The sequence below is a fragment of the Bos taurus genome, chromosome 2 (genome assembly GCF_002263795.3).
Source record: "Bos taurus isolate L1 Dominette 01449 registration number 42190680 breed Hereford chromosome 2, ARS-UCD2.0, whole genome shotgun sequence".
Classification (NCBI taxonomy): domain Eukaryota; kingdom Metazoa; phylum Chordata; class Mammalia; order Artiodactyla; family Bovidae; genus Bos; species Bos taurus.
The window spans coordinates 12630014-12646379 of record NC_037329.1 but is presented as its reverse complement, the minus strand read 5'-3'; the positions used below and the strand labels follow the sequence as shown (position 1 = coordinate 12646379).

General features: G+C 34.7%; 1 long non-coding RNA gene across 4 annotated transcripts in view; it reads left to right on the top strand.

The window, feature by feature from the left end:
- Positions 1-14497, top strand: part of LOC132342945 (uncharacterized) — a 530795-nt gene extending 516298 nt beyond the window's left edge. For all 4 annotated transcript variants that reach the window (XR_009491502.1, XR_009491500.1, XR_009491501.1 and 1 more), the window contains 3 exons: positions 9330-9377; positions 10660-10730; positions 11250-14497. This is a non-coding gene — a long non-coding RNA (uncharacterized lncRNA). The remainder of the gene's footprint in view (positions 1-9329; positions 9378-10659; positions 10731-11249) is intronic.
- The last annotated feature ends 1869 nt before the right edge of the window (positions 14498-16366 follow it).

Here is a 16366-nt window from a genome sequence, read left to right as displayed (position 1 = left end):
TCATTTAATTTTAGCTGGACTGCCTGGTTTCTGCCTCATACATGTGAAACCAGGGGCTCCTCAGAAATTTGGGTAGAGTTGCACATATAATTACGGACTTCCACTCGGAATGTCTTTTCTAAGATGTCCTTCCTTGTTTTTCTGTGCTGTATTGCTTGAACTCTATTGTTCTAAATCATCTAGCTTGACATGGACATGGATCTAATCCTAGTTGAAATGCTATAACAACTTTACTCTTCCAGTGTCTTGTAATAACTTTTAATAGATGGTAGGTATAGTAGCTATCATATTTCCAAAAATTTTGACAATTTTCCACATTTATTATTTTGTAACATTTTCAATCATTGTAATCCAATTTTAACATATTGGAGTCAGATAAAAATTGTCTTAAATGAGTATTATTTGAAAATAAGTGATATTTATGTGTTCCATATTAGAACATGTTATCTCTTTTCATTTATTTTGTTTTTATGGGTTCAGTATATTTATGTTAATTTCTTTTTCTTTTATAGCTTGTGGTAAATTTATTCTTAGATATTTTTATATTTCTAGGTTTTATTACAAGTGGATTATTTTTCCAATACCATTTACAACTGGCTTACGCTAAAAACAGCTTAAATTTGCATATTTAGTTTGTATACAAACACATTACCAAGTTAATTATTAATTCTAATGTTTTTAATAGAATCTCTTGGGGTTACTAGATAAACAAAATGATACAATATAATTAAATATTGGAGAGTAGTTCTAAATATTTTGCCTTTCTGTTTACGAATTTTTGCTGTCAGTTTTCCTATCTTGTTATATTAGCTAAAGTCTACCTAACATGTTAAATAATAATTGAATAACAATTACATATTATTATCAGTAATATATGAATGTGTACAAACTTTTGGAAAATATTTGACAATATTTAACAAAAATTTTTGGAACATGTATATCTTTGGCCCAGTCATTTCACCCTTTAAAAATCTTTCTTAGAGATTTAAATAAGTATATTAGCATGTAGGGACATATATTTGGATTTGTGTATTTCTGTATTACTTTTAATGTGAAAAGACCCACTGAGAATAATTTCAATGTCATAAAAATGGAAGCAGTTGGATAAGTTATGATACAGCCATAATAAGAAATACCATACAGTCATTAAAAGCTGATTAGCTCTGTTCTTGCTCACTTAAGAGACGCGCATTTTACATGATGAAGCAGCAAGTGTGGCAGAACTTGGTGTATATTTTTTACCAGTGTTTGTAAGCAACTAAAAGGATAAGCATATTTTTTCAAATGTTTGTCTGTATGTAAAGAAATATATGGAATAATATATAATGAGTTTAGTGATAAGAGTTGCATTTGAGAGAATACAAAATTGAAGCAGAGAAGAGAGATGTTTCTCTATATGCCACTACATTATTTGATCTAAATGCCTCATTTTGGTAGTTCCAGTGTCAATAAAGCAAATATAAGCTTAAGAACCTCATTATAAGCATAAAAATTCAATAAGTAAAAGCAATCTTATAATTAGATTACATTTCTTTTATTTCACAGTTCCCTTTCTTTTATATTATAAATACAAATTTCTAAGTTAGTTCCTTGTAAACCCAAATTAGCCAATTTATATAATGATTTATATAAGTAGTATGAATTGTTAAGAATAACAGTGAATCTACAGAACCATGTTAGTGAATAATAGAACATGCTGGGATTATTGAAAATTCACATAGCCATGCTTAAAAGTAAACAACATTTTTTTAAACTTTCACTTCTTTTTTTAAAGTTATTTTTTATTGAAGGATAATTTCTTTACAGAATTTTGCTGTTTTCTGTCAAACCTCAGCATGAACCAGCCATAGGTATACATATGTCCCCTCCCTTTTGAACCTCCCTCCCATCTCCCTCCCCTCCCACCCCTCTAGGTTGATACAGAGCCCCTGTTTGAGTTTCCTGAGCCATACAGCAAATTCCCACTGGCTATCTATTTTACATATTTTTTTAAACTTTTAAGTAGCTTCTAGTAACTTCCTAGATGTCGTTTTAGTATTTGTTCAAAGTATTTTTATGAAATATTTACAATTTTTTGATTCAATGCAAGATTGGTTTTGAAACATTTCTTGCAAATGCACAAATGCTCATTATACTTGACAGTTAATATTGAATATTGCACAGAGAACACTGGCCTTCTGGTTGCTTTTGCAATTAACCTCTAGCCTATTGACAACAACACTTTTAATTATTATGCCCCATATTTATGAAATAGACTGTGTCCTCTGAAATAATAGGTTATTGATTTGAATAGTCATTTTGAATGCAATTGAAAATCCAATCATTTTTTGTAAAGCTACTGAATATTCATTTATTATTCTTTATGTTCCTCAATACAGCCTTTGCTTCACTCTAAAAGAGTTTGACAGCATTTTATTCAGTATCCATTAGACAGCAAACACTGGGGCCCATTATTTTGTTATTTCAACAAAAGCTGAGTATATTTCATGGAATATTTTATGCAAATAGTTTATGTTCTTCTTTGTATAATTCATCAAATTACGTTTGAGAGTGACATTTAGAGGCAGAAAATATGTCTACTTAATAACCTGAACTCTCCATACTCAATTTGATTGAATAGTTAGAGGACTAGACATTGGATTATTAGAGTTATTTCATGTTTTGTGCTAAATATATTATATTTGGGTAATTTAGGGAGTGGTTATTAGAAGATAAATGCTTTCTTTTGTAATTCCTCTATTTGTTCTAGATGATCACATATTACTTAAAAAGCAATATGTTTGAGTTCAGTTACTACTTTATGAAAGTAAAGTTTCCAATGTATACTTTTAGATAACTGATATCATTCAATTACAGTTTTTTGAGAACTTAACACATTCTTATGAACTAGAATGTGTTAAATGTTGTACAGATTGCTTCATTGAATCATAATTTGAATATATTAATTATAGCAATTCAAACTAAAATGCTAAAAACTAGATTTTTTTCACCTCAGTAAATTTAAGGAATATATAGTAAAATTAAAATAAAACTTTTATTGTTAAAGGCTAATATTACTTTACTTTAAGGAGTAGGAAGCAAAATATATTTATAGTTACTTATGACAGGGGAGGGCTTCCCTGGTGGCTCAGACGGTAAAGGGTCTGCCTGCAATGCGGGAGACCCCGGTTCAATTCCTGGGTCGGGAAGATCCCCTGGAGAAGGAAATGGCAATCCACTCCAGCACTCTTGCCTGGGAAATCCCATGGATGGAGGAGCCTGATAGGCTACAGTTCATGGGGTTGCAAAGAGTCGGACACAACTGAGCGACTTCACTTCACTTCATGACAGGGAAACTGACACAGATTCAATTTCTTCCTGCTTGTATATTGAGGCCCAGAACATAGGTCCCTTTTCATTCATCCAGACATCCATTTATTTATCTATTCAGTAAATATTTATTGTATGCCTATTATGGCATTCACAGGCACTGCTTAAATAAAGAATTTCAGTCCAAGATCTGAAGGAACTTATATCCAGTAATGTAAACAAAAACATCATTATAATTAATTTTGAGAAATGACGTGGCCATAATATGTACAATGGTTACAATGAAGAAGTAACAATATAAAATGACCATGTGTATTATGGATACTTTAAGGAAAGAATTTCAAGGTAAAGACAAGGACAAACAGAATCTAGATGTATGCAGTGATGTGTACTAGGACACTGAAATATGAGAAAGCATGGGGAATTTCAAGCAATCAAATGTGACAGAAGAATCAGGTTCAAGAGCCGGAGTGGCAGGCAAGGAATTATGCTAAATGACTAGGAAGAGTGAAGTCCAGAAATGCTGTTTGTCAAAGTTAGGAATTTACATTTATCTTATAGGGGTTAAGGGTATTGTTTCATAGTAGGTAAATGGATTGAATTTGACTTTGAGATAACTCTGAATCTTTAATATGTTTTAAAGAGGACAGAGAAGAGAAGCAAATGAAAAAAAATAGGACAAACTTTTAGCCACTCAAGTGAGATATAATGAAGACTTCTATGAAAGCAGTTTTAATTCACAGAAAGAGATGGGATAAGGAGATTTTAGGAGGTAGTAAATATTAACAGAGTTTGGTCATGAATTGGACAGAAAAAAATGGAATACAAGCATGAACTAGAGAACAAAGTCTAAGTAAAACGATGTTACATTTCTAGACAGGATATAATTGAGCCATACTAGAATGGCAAATGTTAGTATCTCATAAATGATGTAGGAAATTCAGGAGACAGTGACAGGGATGAAAAGAGTTCAGATTTGGATATACTTAATTTGACAGGTTGATGTGAAATAAAACAGATGTGTAGTAAGACAGGAACTTAATCTTGCAACTGAAGGTATAGGTGAATGTGGGTATATAGATTTGGAGATCATTGAAATATAGATGATTATTGGTAGATATATGTGTGATCAGTTTGTTAGGATATAGATCAGAGAAATAATAAAAATGTAATTGTAGCTTTTAATTGACAGGTATACAAAGTGGTACCAGTGGTTAGGAATTTGCTTCATAAAGAAATGATGATATCCATGAGCAAAGCTTGCCATGAGAGGAAGTGGGAAAAGAAAGTTTCAAATGAGAGGCAGGGGAGTGGAAGTGATGACAACATGAACCCTAGAGACAAACTGCTTGAATTCAAGACTTGGCTCCAATTCCAATCTACTAACCGTGTGAGCTTGTGCACAGTGTCATAGAAAGTGATTTTATCTGAATCTTATTTCCCTCAGCTATGAAACTGGAATACTAAGAGACTGGTACCTCTTACAGTTACTTTAAGAATTGGTAAACCACAATTCCTGATACATGATAAGCAGTCAATAAATGTTTTCAATATTATTATAGAAATAGCTAGCTGATCAACTATTCCAGTATTTGATGCAAGCAAGAGAGGCATTCATCTGATTTTGTGTGCAAGTGGAGATAGGTGGTTATTTATTATACTTTTATCTTGCTGATATAACTCAAACAAATTTAAGAATTGCAATATAGAAATCTAACATATTTACTTATGTATTTGTTTACTTATTTGTTTTGGAGGCATAGAGGCTAATTCAGCTCATTCTAGCTAGTCAAAAAGATACAAAAAATCTCTTGTAGGCACTGAGGGAGAAAACATTAGCACCAGAATACAGAAAATTGTCTATTTGAATAAGTGTCTCAAACGTTGTAAGGACCAGGATAAATATGTTGATATAGTTTCATGTGATATCAGTTGACAGTGCGTTTCATGATGCTCTGAAGAGAATATAAGGCAATGTCTAGATAAGTCTAATATTTCTGCTGTAGTTGTTCAGTTGCTAAGTCCTGTCCAACTCTTTGGGACCCTATGGACTGCAGCACACTAGCCTTTCCTGTGCTTCACTATCTCGAGTTTGTTTAAGCTCATGTCCACTGAATCAGTGATGCTATCCAACCATCTCATTCTCTGTCACCCCATTCTCCTTTCGCCTTCAATCTTTCCCAGCATCAGGGTCTTCTCCAATGAGTCAGCTCTTCTCATTAGGTGGCTAAAGTATTGGAGCTTTAGCTTCAGCATCAGTCCTTCCAACAAACATTCAGGGTTGATTTCCTTAAAGATTGACTGGTTTGATTTCCTTGGAGTCCAAGAGACTCTCAAGAGTCTTCTCCAGCACCACAATTCAAAACCATCAATTCTTTGGCCTTCAGCCTTCTTTGTGATCCAACTCTCATATCCATACATGACTACTGGAAAACCATAGCTTAACTATATGGACATTTGTTGGCAAAGTGATGTCTCTGCTTTTAAATATACTGTCTCGGTTTGTCATAGCTTTACTTCCAAGGAGCAAGCATCTTTGAATTGCGTGATTGCAGTATTCTTGCCTGGAGAATTCCATGGACAGAGGAGCCTGGAGGGATACAGTCCATGGGGTCTCAAGAGTCAGACATGACTAAGCACAGCACAGTCATCGTCCACAGTGATTTTGGAGCCTAAGGAAATAAAATCTGTCACTACTTCCACTTTTCCTCCACGCTATTTGCCATGAAGTGATGGGACCAGATGCCACAATCTTAGTTTTGAGTTTTGGGTTTTAAGTCAGCTTTTTCTCTTCTTTTTCACTGTTATCAAGAGGTCCTCTAGTTTCTCTTCACTTTCTGCCATAAGGGTGGTATCATCCTCATATCTGAGGTTGTTATTTTGCCCAGAAATCTTGATTCCAGTTTGTGATTCTTCCAGTCCAGCCTTTCACATAATGTTCTCCATATAGACGTTAGATAAGCAGGGTGACAGTATATAGCCTTGGTATGCTCTTTTCCTAGTTTTGAACCAATCCATTGTTCCACCTCTGGTTCTAAGTGTTGCTTCTTGACCTGCATGTGGGTGTCTTAGGAGGCAACTAAGATGGTCTGATATTCCCATTTCTTTAAAAATTTTCCAAAGTTTGTTGTGATCCACATAGTCAAAGGCTTTAGCATAGTCAATGAATCAGAAGTAGATGTTTTTCTGGAATTTCCTTGCTTTCTCTCCAATCCAACAAATGTTGGCAATTTGATCTCTAGTTTGGCTGTAGTTTCCTGTTACTTGTTTTGCTACTTTCCTCTGAAATTTAATTGTACAAGGCTTTGGGAAAAAAGCTTGTTTTGTTGTTTGACTGCCTTGTAAAGGTGATTCCTACTACAAGCACTGTCCATAGCTTATTTTCTCTTGTCAACGTTTAAGGAAAGGGAAAGTAGAGGGGGCAGTTACATTGTGAAGACCATCCCAGATGAAAGATGGAGAAGTGGCCTTAGTATGTCTAAACAGCATTTAGTATCTTTGAGGAAGATTCTTCCAATCAGTTCAGTTCCGTTCAGTCGCTCAGTCATGTCTGACTCTGTGACCCCATGAACCTCAGCACACCAGGCATCCCTGTCCATCACCAACTTTCAGAGTCTACCCAAACCCATGTCCATTGAGTTGGTGATTCCATCCAGCCATCTCATCGTCTGTCATCCCCTTCTCCTCCTGCTCTCAATCCCTCCTAGCATCAGGGTCTTTTCAAATGAGTCAGCTCTTCAAATCAGGTGCCCAAAGTATTGGAGTTTCAGCTTTAACATCAGTCCTTCCAATGAACACCCAGGACTGATCTCCTTTAGGATGGACTGGTTGGATCTCCTTGCAGTCCAAGGGACTGTCAAGAGTCTTCTTCAACACCACAGTTCAAAAGCATCAATTCTTTGGCACTCAGCTTTCTTTATAGTCCAACACTCACATCCATGCATGACCACTGGAAAAACCATAGCCTTGACTAGCGGACCTTTGTTGACAAAGTAATGTCTCTGCTTTTGAATATGCTATCTAGGTTGGTCATAATTTTTCTTCCAAGGAGTAAGCGTCTTTTAATTTCATGGCTGCAATCACCATCTGCAGTGATTTTGGAGCCCAAAAAAATAAAGTCTGACACTCTTTCCACTGTTTCCCCACCTATTTGCCATGAAGTGATGGGACCAGATGCCATGATCTTAGTTTTCTGGATGTTGAAATTTAAACCAACTTTTTCACTCTCCTCTTTCACTTTCAAATGCACATAGATTATCCTCAAGCAGTTAAAATTTAATAAAATTTAAAAAATATAAAATAAACTCTCTAATGTAATGAATTACAGGCATCTTTTACAAAAAAAAGGAAGCCCCAAATTTGATAATACATCATTCAAAATCACTAACACTTATCTGTCCACTCTGTGTCTCAGAATTAAAGGTTAAAATAAATTGGTATTCTTCAGGTCAGATAGCTACATAAAATTATACTTTTAATTTAAAACATTTCAAGTTAACCAAAGGATTAATGAAATGACTAAATCAACTGGATGGAATGAGAGTAGTGCACCATCCATGTAACATAATTATTTGTCTGACAAATTGTAATTATTATATATCACATTTTTATGTTTATTTTTAATGTCTTCATACTTTATATAAGCTGAAATACCTAGTAGCTGGTATGGGTAAAGCTGGGGTATTTGTTCTCATCTTGTCAATCTCCATTTTCGTCATCTTGCAGGTTTTGGGTGATGCATTTTTTTGTAGTCCATGGTCAGATCAGATCAGTCACTCAGTCGTGTCCAACTCTTTGCAACCCCATGAATCACAGCACGCCAGGCCTCCCTGTCCATCACCAACTCCCAGAGTTTACTCAAACTCATGTCCATCGAGTCAGTGATGCCATCCAGCCATCTCATCCTCTGTCGTCCCCTTCTTCTCTTGCCCCCAATCCCTCCCAGCATCAGAGTCTTTTCCAATGACTCAACTCTTCGCATGAGGTGGCCAAAGTACTGGAGTTTCAGCTTTAGCATCATTCCTTCCAAAGAAATCCCAGGGCTGATCTCCTTTAGAATGGACTGGTTGGATCTCCTTGCAGTCCAAGGGACTCTCAAGAGTCTTCTCCAACACCACAGTTCAAAAGCATCAATTCTTTGGTGCTCAGCCTTCTTCACAGTCCAACTCTCACATCCATACATGACCACAGGAAAAACCATAGCCTTGACTAGACGAACCTTTGTTGGCAAAGTAATGTCTCTGCTCTAGTAAAACTGTGTCTTTTTTGTTTAGCAATTAAAGAGCACTGGTTTTAGTGTCCATTTTTCTAATACTGACTCCGCCACTTACTGATTTGGTGATCTTAGACAAATCACCATCCATTGTAAGCCTTGGTTTTTGCAAGAGTGGACAATAGATTTAGCTTACATATTTGAGAACTGAATAAAATAATGTTTATGAATTGTCTACCACATGTCTGATATGTTTAAAGGTTTTATCATTAGTAGTATCATCACCAACTTGATCATTTCTCAATTGCACAATACTTAACCTTTGTATAAATGTAGACTCAGAGTTTAGATTTTTAAATGACAAAGTCTTAGTTCTGTTAATGCTTAGGGTTACTTCTAATAATGTTTTGTCTAAATGCCTAATACAACTTACCTGTTATTTATCTGTGAATTCTTTCCAAATCAAGGCCCAGCCCTTTAGCTATTTGTGTCTTTTTTTTCCTGATCTTTTTTTGAATATTTCCTCTTTGCTAATTTTATTGGTGCTATGTTCCCTTTGCAGTGGTTCCCTGTAGGCTTTTCTTTTGGGCAGAAGGAATAACTTAGCCAGTTCCTGTTCCTAAAGTCAGTTTTCTCATGTTGAAGAACCCTGGTTGTCTTTGTAGTCCCTATATTTCAACAACACAGCATTTCACTGTTTAATCATTTCATATTTGTAATGAAATGTCTGCATATGCAGATCATGTAAAATACTTTTTCAGTGATGTTTTCTTCATTTAAAGATTTTAATTTTTTGTTTGTTTTTCAGAAAAAAAGTAGGAGAAGAAAGATGCAGAGACCAAGAGAGGAGCTCACAGTGAGTAGAAAGCATTATTTTCTCACTTTGTCCTCTATAAGCAGCAATATTACTCTAGTGAAACAGTGGGTTTTTTTTTTTTTTCTTAATTTTCTGGCAATGATACCGTTTTAGATTCCCAGGGGATAGAGAGCCATTTTATAAGGATGATGCTTTGACTATAGCAAAGGAATAACTGGAGATTCATTTGAGACATAATTGATGATGGTCTTTCAGGGAGGAGCCCAAATTATCATGAGGAAGACAAAAGATGTGACTTTTCTATTGCTTCTGTAGCTGGATCAGAAAATTACTTGGTGGGATGCATCATTATAAATTGTTGATTCTCATGCAAAAAAATTTAAAAAAAATTAAGAATTCTGGCAGTTGTGCAGAAAGTAAGTAAATGGACTGTTGAAAATTTATAAAATTAAACAGGATTTTTTTTAATTGGGAAGTTGATGTTAAATTGAAAGTTGAGTGATCAGCTTGCTCAGTATTAATAAACTAATTGTATTTCCCTGAGTTAATATAGGTTGGGTTTTAACTGATACTAGTCTGCATTGCACCACTTTTTAAATAACATCATGACATTTCTTTTACTTTCCTTGGACAGTACTTAATATAATCACTGAAAAAATTTGTAATCAAATACATTTTTATAGATTCTTCTAAAAATACACTTTCCTCCAAAGTTTTCTCAGTGATTCTTAATTATGAAAATGGATTATTGCAGTCAGAAATAATCTACCTCAATAATTTATACAAACAATATGCTTCATTTGAGTACTTATATATTTAATGAGTTTTTTTTCTCTTGACACTATAGTACTATATATCAGCAATCCAAAGCCTGCTAGTAATAAATTCATTTACATGTTTATGAAACAGTATCACTTGGACTTGTCTTCTATTAATTGTTAATTACTATAAGTACAATTTCATTCTTTGCCTTTTTCATAGTCAATGAGTAACATTTTTGCAAAGGAGATAACGTTTTGAGCAAATCACATTGTCTCAATAGAAGTTACTTAGAAAAAATTGTCAGCAAGATTAACCAATAAAAGCAATGCTATATGTAAAATCTTTATATACAACTCAGGTCTTAATTTTATGTATAGTTTTATTTAGCTGTAAGAATTTGCTTACACACATTGCCTTCAAACTCTAATTGAAATATCTATAGTGCATATATTTGTTAATGAACATTTTCAAGATTCCTACTATTTTCTAGATACTATCCTTTATAAATCTTTAAAAATATTTGTTAAAATACAAATATTAACTCTTTTAATCAAAATAGCAACCATAAGAGGCAGTGAGTCTGAATTTACATTTGAGGAAACTGAAGCACACAGATGGGAACTACCTAAGGTAAGTAGTAGATCCAGAAGTCAAAGAGTGTTCGTTTGGCTACAGACTCTTTGTTCTTAACCACTATACTGCATTAATACTATATTAAAATAGGCTGACACAAATTTTTTGAAAACAGACTTAAAATTGGTACGTCAGAGTTGCATTCAGGTGTTTCTTTGTTGAGATACTTGCTGTCAGTTCTCTGACTTGATTGTAAAAGCAGGGTTTAATTCTCTCAAGCATCAAGCATTGAAGGTTTATGTTCCACAGAAAAAGAAAGACTGAATTTGTGACTTCTGTATTCCTGTATTAACCAGCATGGTACTTTCATCAACTTCAGTCATGCATGATTCTGAATTTCTGAAATGAAATGGTTTTTCCTGTATTGTATTGGATCATTCTGAACTCATATTGGATTACTGTGAGGAAAAAATTCCAGATCTGAAGCTATGTTTTACACACTGGTTCACACATTGATTCACTGTATACTTAAACTTTCCTAATTAAGGGTTTATAACTTTTTATTGTTGTGTTCAGTGATATCCACTGATGGTCCTCTTGGCTTCGGAAACTACACAGCACTGCTTCAGACTCTTCAGTGACCTCCTTCTCAGGACTTGTTCTACACAGATCAAATCTAATCTTCCCAATGACCTTGTATCCAGATTTTTGCAAAGTGATTGAAAATGCCTTTAAATACAGATTATTAATTGAGGATAATGACTCTTTTTTTTTAACATTTATATGTGATAATTTCTTACATGAAGAGAGCAAATGATGCAGCAGTGTTAGGGAGCAAGATAGCTGCAAAAATGTAGAACAGTGATTATCAACATTTTCAGTGAATCAGAATCACTAGGAGGATTTGTTAAAATACAGATTGTTTGTCCCCTATATGCATTTTTATCACATTGCCAGGTCATGCTTATACTAATGATTTGGGGAAGTGCACATTGAGAGTTCCTGATCTAGAGCTTCATATATTATCAGGATTAAAATAGGGCCTGCACCTCCCTCTGACTGTTTTCTTGTAATTCAATAGGATCAAAAATTGCATAACATCTCATTCGTATTTTGTGTAGCAAAAGCAAAATTTAAACTTCTCTTAGTGAGTTCTTATCCACTTATCTATCATTTTTAGCCACAGAGGTTTACTGAAAAGAAAAGAAATTGAGCTTTAGGGTGTGGGCGGAAGTGAGTCAGAGGTGAAATGGTGGATAGTGATATATCTTAGGGTTCTTTAGAAGTTCACTGAATTAAAATGTACTCAATAAGTGGGAGGTTTGCAAAAAGCAGAAAAGATAACTTCTTGAGATTATCAGTGTAATTTTCTGTAAGATATGGTACAATAAAAGCTAGGAAATGTGTATTGGATCCAAAATGAAATTTTGAGAAAAATTAAATAAGGATGAAGATAATATTTGGGTTAAAAAAATTAGAATGCTTTTTCTGCTCATAAAAGGATTTTTCCATATTTTCTATATTGAACAGCAGCACAGAGAGTAAAGCATCCGTTTATGACTGTTATTGGTTTCAAGAGTCTACTGTTGCCAAAATTTTTCAACTTTTAATTTGAATTCATATCAGTTAATACCTTTGATCCACCACTCTGTCAGGAATTATGATAGAATCTGGGCCAATATTCTCAAAATATCTGAAATCAAACTGTTGTATATCCAGCACTTGGAAGAGTGTCTGAACCATGGTAGATGCTTAATAAATATTTTTGAATGAAGTAAAGAATAAAGAGTGGAACCAAGCATTTAAAGGAATACCCAGTCAATTCCTTAAAGGCAGCATATTAAAAAGAAATAGTCCTAAAACTATTGTTTCTTCTTGAGTACAGACATACCGGAGCAAGATGCTGCTGTACCGTCTGGCAGGATAAATAGCCCTCATCACCAGCACATTTTACAGTTAGGCCATTCCCAAGAGATGTCACGCAGATACCTCACTTCCAGTGTCTACATAAATCCGCAAATTCTGATGACAGATTCCTAAGCAGGAACTACATTTCTGCTTCTGTGTCAAGGCAGTTGCTTATGTACCATTTCAAAATTGGAAGCTAACCTTTTCAAAATGTCAGTGCACTTATTTCACCATCTTTATAATTACCAGCAATTTACATTTATTCAGTAGCTTCACAGTTTGAGTACTGTGTAAAATTCTGTTATTCTTTGAGAACCTATGTTCCAAGGAAGATTCATCTATCCTGTGTTTAAGGTAGTTACAGACAACTGGCAAATATACCTGGACAAATGTTATAGTCTGTTTTTCAACATGCTTCTCACCTGGGGGTAGAAGAATTCTGTTATTTTTGTTGATAAGTGAGTCTTTCAAAATGACTGTCTACCCATAAGTTAATTGCAAACATATGGAGAGTTGACTTTGATTGAAGCTGGTGTGTATGTCTTCCTAAGTTTGTATTCTTACGGTGGAAGCCCCCTGCCAAGATTGTTGGAAGATATTTAGAGGAAAGTATTTATAAAACTTTTTGAACATGGTCATGTAATTCAATGTCTCCTGAATTATGCTAGCTTGGACATTTGACTCATAGTTGTATAAATGTTGGAAAGTTAAATTATCTCAGGTTGTTCAGGCAAACAGTCATTAAATAAGATGTTAACAGCTTAAAACAGAAATATCTGCTTCCCAAAGTGTTCAGTTTTATAGAAACTAAGTACCACAAGTCTTTATATCACTAAAAGGCCTAAAATAAATAATATAAAGATCATCCTTGACATATATTCAAAAATTTTAGGATTGCCGGGAGCCGGCAAGAGACATTCCACTCGTGACAAAGGTCATGAGGAAGGAGGCTCGGCATACGCAAAGGTGGGATCGAGCCTCAGGAGTCCCCCCGGATATTCTCGAGCATCTACCCCCCAAAAACCAGAGTCTGCCTACTTTATTGCTTTGTGCTCTCACCTCTGACTTTACTGGGGGCTGTCCCCCACCACCATCTCTCTCTCTCTGTCAAAGAGTTAACTTACAGCTCCAATTAATAAAGTTCCTGGGCAATTAGGAGTGTTTAAATCCAAACTCCTCAGATGGCTCTCTAACTTGCCTGAAAAGTTTACCCGGACTCCTACAGCTATGCATACAATTGTTTACAGTCTCCCAGCCTCGAGAGGCACGGGAAGCTTAAGATATTCAAATAGCTTAGAGCCTCTCAGAGAGTTAGAAACTGTCAGAATAAAACTAGTAAAAGATTTCATTGATGAGCCAATGCTTGTTGCCAAGTTTTCACATCCCCTGAATTGTATCCTTGAATATGTATTAATTAATAGTTGGTATGTAGAAAAAATAAGTAGTGGCCTTGGTGTTAGTAACTTTAGACCCTTAAAGTAATAAATTCTTTCCTTTGTTGTAAACCCATTACACATCCGCCCTATAGGAATGTAATTTTATCTTCGGAAGATGGTGCCAAACCTTAAAATAATTACTCTTAGGGAAAATAAGTCTTTGTTGATAAGTCCTTGTCAAGAGTCATAAAATGTTAATAGGCCTTCTGGCCAGAAGATGATGTAAATCACCTAAACCATTTGCATACGATAAATTTGCAGGAAAGAAACCCTGGTTTTTGATAAGGATCAAAAACTGCTGACTTTGCATCCCCTATTATCCTCTATGTGTAACTTAGGGTATAAAAGCCTCTGTTGAAAATAAAGCTACGGGCCTTGCTCACCAATGCTTGGTCTCCCCATGTCATTCTTTCTTTTCACATTCTGGCTGAAGTCTCCATCTGGAGCGTGGATATCCTCTGCAACCATTTATTTGCCTGGGCTTCTAAGATAGGATATTTTCTAAGATCAGAATTTCAGTTATATTCTTTTTATTATGCCCATTGAGAGAAAGCCTGGACGTTTTTGTTACCTTGATTTGAGGATCAAGTTTGTTGGGTAGTGTGGGAAGAGCTTTCTGCCTTAACTCAAAACTCTATTAGGTTAGATTCAGAATAAACAGATCTCATAGCCAAATTGGTTTATTTTTATGCTCTGCATTTGCTCACCCCAAAATACCATTTTTTTGGTCCTAAGGGAGGTGCAAATTGGAGCTAAAAAGCAAAGCAATATGTCTGCCAATCTTGAGTGTCCTCTTATTTCCAAAGTCAGTGATAGCACAGCCCTTGGCTTTATCAGACTGGTTACTCCAGCTCCAACAGAGGAAAAACAGTCATGATATCAAAATAACTATGCTATGAGAGAGTCTTTTCTATAACCTGCCATATACACTTTAAAGATAGTGAAGGCATCAGTTTTACAGAACTTTTATAAAACTGACATAGTTATTTAGTAGAGAGAGCTTATCTCTTATCTCTTTCCCCTTGGATTTTGATGTGCCAATTAAAACAAGAAAAAGTAACTACTTAGGTCGATCATACATTTTATTAAGGAAGTCTAAAAAATATATAATCATTTTCACTTTTCCAGGAAGAATAACATACAGAAGATGTCCTTTAACCATTCTGAAAGCTAATTAAAAAAAGAGGAATAATTCAGTTATTTGCATATTTTGCATAATCTGAAGAAAGAAAATTGATATTATTATACTCTGCCTATGAGAATATCAGTCTGGTTCCTAACAGCAGATTTTGCTATAAGTTTAATCATGTCACACCCTCATATTTCCAGGGGATCTGCAATTAGTAATATCTAATTGCAGTCCATGGGATCACAAAGAGTTGGATGCAACTGAGCAACTGAACTGAAGCTACCTTTAAAACATGGTTTTCTTATATACCTTAAAACTGACATAAGATTGGAACCTACTTTTAGTGTTAGATCTATTCATTTTATAAATTGATAAAGTGGCATACAAGGAAAAAAGTATTTCATCTCATAGAGAAAATTGCAACATATATCAATTTTTGTCTGATTGTCAGAAGATAACTGCATTCCCTGTGGCCTCTGTTAAACACAGAGGAATTTGGCGTGTTGGCTGATGGCTGTTTTCCAATCACAACTCCTTAAAAAGGTACAGAACAAGACTTGGATTTTACTTGATTTGTTTTTGCTGTTTCAAAAGGGAATACATGAATAGTAATATTTCTCTGTAAAAGTAATATAAGGTTGCATAAAAGCCAGTGCATTTGAGTTAGAGAGCCCCATGGGTGATTTCCTATAATATATACATCTGTATATTTATCTGTGAAATAAATGGCATTTCCTAGCAACTACCAAGTTCAATTTAGGCTCACCATGAAAATCTGAAACTTGAAGAAAAACACAAGGTCACTTTTCAGTTGATCTTCACTAAAATATTCCATTTCATTTTAATGTATATCAAGAAATATCATATACATGATTTTTAACATAAAAATTCCTCCTTCAGAAGAGACGTAAAGAAACGAGTTGGAAAGTTTGCTATTCTTGTTGTCGCCTCATCACCAGGTGTCTTATTGAGTTGGTATTTGAGGACATGATGTATTCCTCGTGTGCACTAAAAATGCTCTGGCAGCCTGGCTTTCACCTTAGTGGGGACTATGGGGGTCATGCCCTTTAACAGTTAATGTATCATTAATGCTCAATGATAACGGCATGCCCAGAGCTGAAAAATCACTGGAAAAATACAAATATCCAAAATTGTTTTACCTATAATAGGACATTGTCTCAAAAGAAATCCATACCAGTAAACATTTATATCATTTTCTC